We start from the raw sequence: 7,142 nt of genomic DNA, 5'->3' as shown, positions 1-7,142 counted from the left end.
GTAGCCGAGCGGGCACGTTTTAAACATTTGCCATAAATCTATGATCGGGGAGGGGGAGACAGCCACACCTTGCTTGCTATTCACCAGGTAGTTCACACAAGGCTGGGAGACTTCAGAATTGACTGATTCTACAGGTGATGGTTAATGTTGTACACTCACCTCCCAAACATACATCCCCCTACAAAACACTCTCACTTTAACTCATACAACCTTCTTTTCTTTAGCAATCAGCCATGTTTTTAGCAAACATTCAAATACAGTACAGTATAAATATTACGAGCAGAAAAGAACACTATCCCTCTTTTCTGATTGGAAATGGTAATGTCAACATATATTCCAAGAATAACAAGAAAGAGCAATCAGAGATTGCAGACCCTCGCCAGGATGTTTTCAGTGGTTTTAAGGCTTTTGTGTTAAAAACAAATATGGCGGTCGAACCACGTGGCCGATGACGTCATTATTATTTTATTTTATTTTCTCAAATTTATCCTGCGATGCTAAAGAAATTTCATCTTGATCGGATGAAGTGTTGTACTTGTCGAATTATGATGTCATAATGGAGGCACCTATGACATCATTAGCATATTTTATTCCCAATGGAGAGTTCTTTACAATGAGCCACGTCTCAATTTTTTCCCATGCAGCACTTTCAGATATATAGAGGTGCAAAGTTTTTCGGTTTTCCCAAGATGGCGGCCGAACCACGTGACCTATGACGTCATAATTATTTTAAAAATTCTACAAGTGGAGTTGCACCTATGGTGGAAATTTCCTGTCAATCGGACCAACGGTTGCCATTAAAATCATATTTATTCTGTGCGGACAGACAGACAAAAGGACTGAAATGCAATACCCTCGCCTGTGAGGGTAGTAATAACAAAAAGGATACTGCTCTTACTTTGCTGCGGTCTCATAATAAATAATTCTTTGAGAGGAGCTGCTGCGCTTCCACATGCAGTGCGCAAGGGCAACACTCTGCTGGGGTTCCAGCTGGGGATGACTTTGGCTCAACCTGCTCAAAGCTGGACTGGGTAAAGAAGAGACAATACATTCATTTGGGTTAAGGAAAAATCGTTTAACAGCAAATGTAAGGAGAATATCAGAAAGATTCCCACATCGTCATCCCCATAGTTACATGAAGTAGCAGGCGAGGGCGTCGATATCCGCCGCTTGAGAGTAGAACGAGGCGGCGAGAGGACGATACCTCTGCCATGCCAAGAAGTTCTTGCGCAAGTCACAAAAACATCGCTTCTCTCGAGAACAAGCGTGCACCTGGTACCTGATCTGGGCCTGAGTCTGCGCTTGGACGGCGTGAATATTTTGGGAGTCTGATCGGCATGGCAGCTGCAAAGAGTATTTGAAACCGGGCCTAATCGAATAAGTGACCCTGTGCAGATGTTTGAAAGGGAAAATGAATAAGGGAGGTTGAGAACGCCAACGTATACTTTGAGGTTGAGCTTCATTGAGCTGGGACGCAGCAGTCGAAGGCTCAAGATGATTGGACAGCGATGGCGGCACGTTTGACGACAGGAACTTGCCTTGAGCACAGATGGAACCTTCTGATGGAGATATTGCCAAGTACTTGGCTTCTTGTTGGTCCATTATGGGTGAATAGGTGACATTAGGCTTTTTACGGATTAAATGTAGTCTTACAGGTAATCCTCGTGCTGCATCAGCGCAGTCAGGTATCACAGGTTCTCCATGGTCTCGAGACGACGGATTGGCTTGATAGGTGTGTCCACTTGACCCAGAGCTAAGAGAGCTGATAACGTCGGCTGTGCCATCCATACCGACTTCCGAAGCACCGGGAGCTGAATATCCCAACGGTTCCGAGCTCAGCGGGTTGTGGTCCTTGTTGGATGAAGATGCCATGGCAACAAGCGTCGGATGGAAGACAGCCGAGGACCTCGAGATGCGTGAAGATCTCAAAAAGGACAACATCGGGTCGTGGCAACTGCGACGGAAGTTTAACGGTAAATCACGTGAAAAACAGGCCGACGATGATAACCGACGAAACGGTCGTTAACGGTAACTCCAACAAACCTGAAAAAGAACGCATTAACGAACACTTTGAATTATCAACATCGAGTTGCCTTTCCCGCTTTAATTACTAAATGAGCACAAATTGAACAGACACCGATTTACGACATTTTCAGGACCTTTCCTCGAATGTCTGGTGAATATTTAAAATAATGTTCCATCTTGATAAATGCGAACGAATAAAACGACCACAAATCCTTCCCTGCGCTCGTTTGAAAAGAACGTTTAATACCTGTCGCTGTTGATTGGTCGAAACAACATGATGACGTTTGCTTTTAAAATAACAATGATATTAATACCTGCACGTAATAATACAATCATGTTCCCTGACATTGTTGTGCAAGAATCTTTGACGCACAGCAAAGCGTGCGTGCGCTATGGTAGCCAACCTATGGCTGCTCTGTCCGAACGGTATCAAGTACCGGGATTAGCACCTGAATACCATTTTAAAAGTCTTTGCTATGACTCGGCTGGTTATAGGCCGGGTTCGACCCACGAACTTCCAAGAGTACCGGAGTCGGGGCAAGTATTCTAACCGTTAACCGATCGTCAGTGGTCGGATCTGGATTCGGATCTTCACCAAAATCGAATCGATTCGTCTTTGTCACACACCCAACCTGTCCACCCATTATCGTCCGAATCCGTCCCCAAGGTGGGTAGTTTGATGGCTCATTCGAAGGTGGCTACTTTGAGATATTAGGATCGTGAGTTCAAGCCCTGTCATACCGTTGAATTAACACCAGGTGGGTTGACTCAGCTTGTCATCCTTCCGAGGTCTGCAAAATGAGTACCAGCTCGCTGGGATGAATGAGCCATTCAGGTATCCTACGTCGGAGTGGCGACCATTCCAGGATTGTTCCCAATAGCCCAGAAACGGTCTCGGACCCCCTATAGTACGGCAGATAGGTGAAGTATTTGGGAGAATTGTGCCTTTGATCATACACGCACGAGAGTTGGCACACAGTTAGAGTATGCCCTAAGGAAGATATTTGGCTATAGGGCCATCGCAGATTTGTCCTGTGACAACAATGGCGGCCATTTTTCAAAAAAGGACAAATCTGCGATGGCCCTATAGCCAAATATCTTCCTTAGGACTTACTCTGACTGTGTGCCAAATGCCACGCTTGTATCATCAAAGGCACCTACGCATCATCACGATGCAAAAAGGAGCGGTCTTGCTCATTCCTCATGACATTATCTCAACCTGATTAGATCACGGCTGTGATTGGCTGAATTATGTTGCCATGACAACCATCTCGCTAACTTGGCTTGTTTACGCAATATTTCAAAAACGGTTCGACATGTAGCTTTCGTATTACACACGTATTCCTCATACCATCCAAAAGGCAGAGTACCTGGAGCATTAGCTCCTTGTTTGTTGAGATATTGTGCTGTTCAGCCTGTACCTGTCACTCGATCGTAAAGAATCGTTTTTAAAAAATCCTGCTCACAGACAGACAAAGAGGGGTGAAAACATGACCTCTGCCCACCTTAGGTGGCATCGGTAACAAGTAATCGCGAAGCGAAAAGCGCGGTTAAGCATTCAAGTACGTAAGTGTGCCGTGTGCTGTACTTCATACGTGTCTGCATTTTAAAAATTCATTTTCTCGCCAATTGTTGGTCCGATTGACATGAAATTTTACCATAGGAGCGCCTCCTCCTGTAGAATATTTTTATTCATAATTATGACGTCATAGGTCACGGTAAGGACGCCATCTTGGAAAAACGTTACACCTCGATATCTCCAAAACCGCTCAATGGAAAAAATTGATACATGGTTCATTGTCAAGTACTCACCATGGGGAATAAGATATGTTGATGGTGATGTCATCGGTGCTTTAATTATGACGTCATAATTCAACAAGTACAACACTTGATCTGATCAGTATGAATAAAAAAAATTCCTCTGCAATTGTTAGATCGATGGACACAAAATTATCAGAATATGTGCGGCTCCTCCTGCAGAATTTTTTTATGATAATTATAACGTCATAGGTCACGTGGTACAAACGCCATCTTGGAAAATCGAGAAAAGTGGCACCTCTATATCTCCGAAAACGCTTCATGGAATTTTTTTTTAAATGGCTCATTGTAAAGAACTCCATGTGGGGAATAGGTGTTGTTAACGATGATGTCATTGATGCCATAATTATGACGTCATAATTCGACAGGGACAACGCTTAGTCTGATCAGTTTGAAATGTATTGGGCGTGATCTATGCAACAATTATATTAAAGAATATAAATTTATGATGTAATCGCTCACATGGTCTGGCAGCCACATTGGATCAAAGAAAAAAAATGTTCAAAAACAGAAGAGTTGGCTCGCAACAAGTTGACTGCGCAGGGTAAGTATTCTATGAATACCATCTAGTTACATAAAAGCAATCAATCTATTTGCTCGAGAAAGTAATCAATATACTGAGTACTGTACGTACTATTAATATCACGTCTTCTCTTCCAGTTATAAGGGGTGAGGTCCAATGGCGCCAAACTTCTGTAATGCCTTGATTAGGTACGTATTGGGCACGGCCAGGCTATGGCAGGACACTCCTCGTCTCTGCCTTTCACCTAAATGTTTAAAAGAACGGAGCTTTTCATTTCCTCGGCATACACTACCCGTCAAAAGTTTTAGATTACCTCAATTTTTTGACCAGTGTTAAGCTGCACCTCAAACCTGCAGCTCGAAGTCTTCTCTTCACAGTTGAAACTGAGACTTGCTTACTTCGATCAGTGTTAAGCTGTGCTTGAAGCTGTTGTCCTGTGAGCCGCCTATCACGCAAGCTGTTGACTCTCAGAAACTTGTCTTCTGATTCTGTTGTGGCTTTGGGTCTGCCAGACCTCTTCCTGTCCGAGTTTCCTCCAGTTTCCAATATACTACTTCCCGCTGTGCAACATTGTCCAAATAATGCTTGAGGGTGTAATAACAGTCTGTTCCAATACTGCTTTCATACAGACAGGGGGTTTGTAATGAAGTAATCAGTAGAGGTTGGGACACCTGTAAGAATTGTTTGCACCAACTTTCAAGGCTTAATTTACTTACATTGCTGCAGAACAGCTGTAAGTTGTTAACCCATTACTTGTTCCCTGAAGAAGGCCTTTTTCTTACAATATAACTGTGCAATTTACATTATTTCCCCGTTTTTGCTAACCTAAACTTCTTTTTTTAACCTCGAGCAGTTTACTGCTTACCTTAGTACCATTTCAGGTTATTCACTGGACATTAAACTGTGTAAATTTCAACAAAAACTGCAAAAATTGAGGTGTTCTAAAACTTTTGACTGGTAGTGTAGTTCTGATGGCTAACCTGTGGATCAACAACAAAAAATGATTCTTGGAAGATCCTGCCCTATGTGTGGGAATAGCCAGCATCACAAGATGGTGATTGCAGTTTTTGCCACATATGCCCATGTACCAATACACAAACCTTCCTTATTTCCTTTTCTTTTTACATCACAAACCTTCCTGTGAGTTCCCTGCATCCACCACCATTGGTTTCGTTGAAATCCAATAATCCGTTCTCAAGTTATAGCACGACAGACAGACAGAGAGCAGACAAAGCTCCTTCGATTAATATAGACGTCATAAGTGATTAAATAAATCCACATTTAATATTTTTTGGAAAAAATATCCTTGATAGATTACAACTGAATTTGATAGATTTTGAATTTGATAGATTTTGGTAGATTTGTGGCCCTGAATGGGTTTCTCTCATTTCCTCTTCCTGTTCAGGCTGGAGTTACCCAAGGCAGTGTTCTGGGACCTGTGCTATTTCTGGTCTTCATCAATGATCTCTCTGCCTCTCTGGAAAATCCTCTCTATCTCTTTGCTGATGACTCCACTCTCTGCCGCTCCATACCTCATCCCTCAGTTCGGCAGTCTGCAGCCTCCTCACTCTCTGCAGACCTGGACAAAATCACAGACTGGTCAAACAAGTGGAACATGTCTTTCAATCCAGACAAATCTCACACTCTTACTATGTCTCGCCGAAAAGACAGACTGGACAACCCTCCCATCTACTTTCTCAACAACCCACTCCAAGAGGTTCTGTTACTTAAGCTTTTGGGTCTCACTATCTGCCATGATCTTTCCTGGGAAAACCACATTTCCAATCTGGCCTCCAAAGCCAGTCGCCGACTGAGCATCATGCGTCGTGCGAAGTCCTTCCTTGGCACATCTGAGCTCCTCACCACATACAAGGCTTTCATCCGCAGCTCAATGGAAGTGTTCTCCCCTCTGGGCCGGTGCTCCTGCCTCACACCTAGCTCGAATTCACGCTGTTGAAACCAAAGCATTCAGAATCATTGGAATCTCCCGCGATGAAGTTAACTCCGAGGGCCATTCACTCACTCACCGCAGGCAGGTTGGTGGTCTTTCTGTCTTCTACCGACTCCTCTCCGGCCTTGCTCCCCGAGCTCTCTCAGGGCTCTATCCCCCAAATATTTCTGCAGGTCGCACAAGATCTGCCTGCAACCGTCTTATGGTTAAACTGCCAAAATCTAGGCTCTCTGCTCACCTTCACTCTTTCATTCCTCTTTTATCCCACCTCTGGAACAAACTCCCTCACTCTCTTCAATCCCTCTCCTCCCTCCAGATTTTTAAAACAGCTGTTCACCACCATCTCTTATCTTCCCCCATCCAAAACCTTGATCTTTTCTACCCCCGTTAATTCACTCCAGATCCACTTTTCTGAAATTCCGACTCCTTTCCTGGAAGTCCTAGCTGTGTCCATGTGTTTTATACCTCTCCCACCACTCTTCCCACCCCCTTCCCACGCCTCCCACCCCCCAAGTCCTCTCCCTCCCACAGATCTCCCGATGTCCCTGTTCTCTACTTTTGTGCTTGTGTGCTTCCCTTTCTCTCCCCATCTTGTCTCCCGCTCCCTTTATTGTATGTTTTATATGTCCGGTTATTAATTTTTTTGGTGATTAATGTTAGCTCTTACACGAGCCTCGATTTTGTATTTAAAAAAAAAAAAAAAAACTGTGGTGAACAGTATCATCATGAACATACTGAAGTTGCAACCACGTGAGAATATGTGTCGTGTACAACTGCGTGAGCACCATTTACAAAGGGTGTGAGCAGCATGATTGAGACGTTTTA

This window comes from Myxine glutinosa, chromosome 11, assembly GCF_964187855.1.
Source record: "Myxine glutinosa chromosome 11, kmMyxGlut1.1, whole genome shotgun sequence".
NCBI lineage: Eukaryota > Metazoa > Chordata > Myxini > Myxiniformes > Myxinidae > Myxine > Myxine glutinosa.
This window is presented reverse-complemented; position numbering follows the sequence as displayed.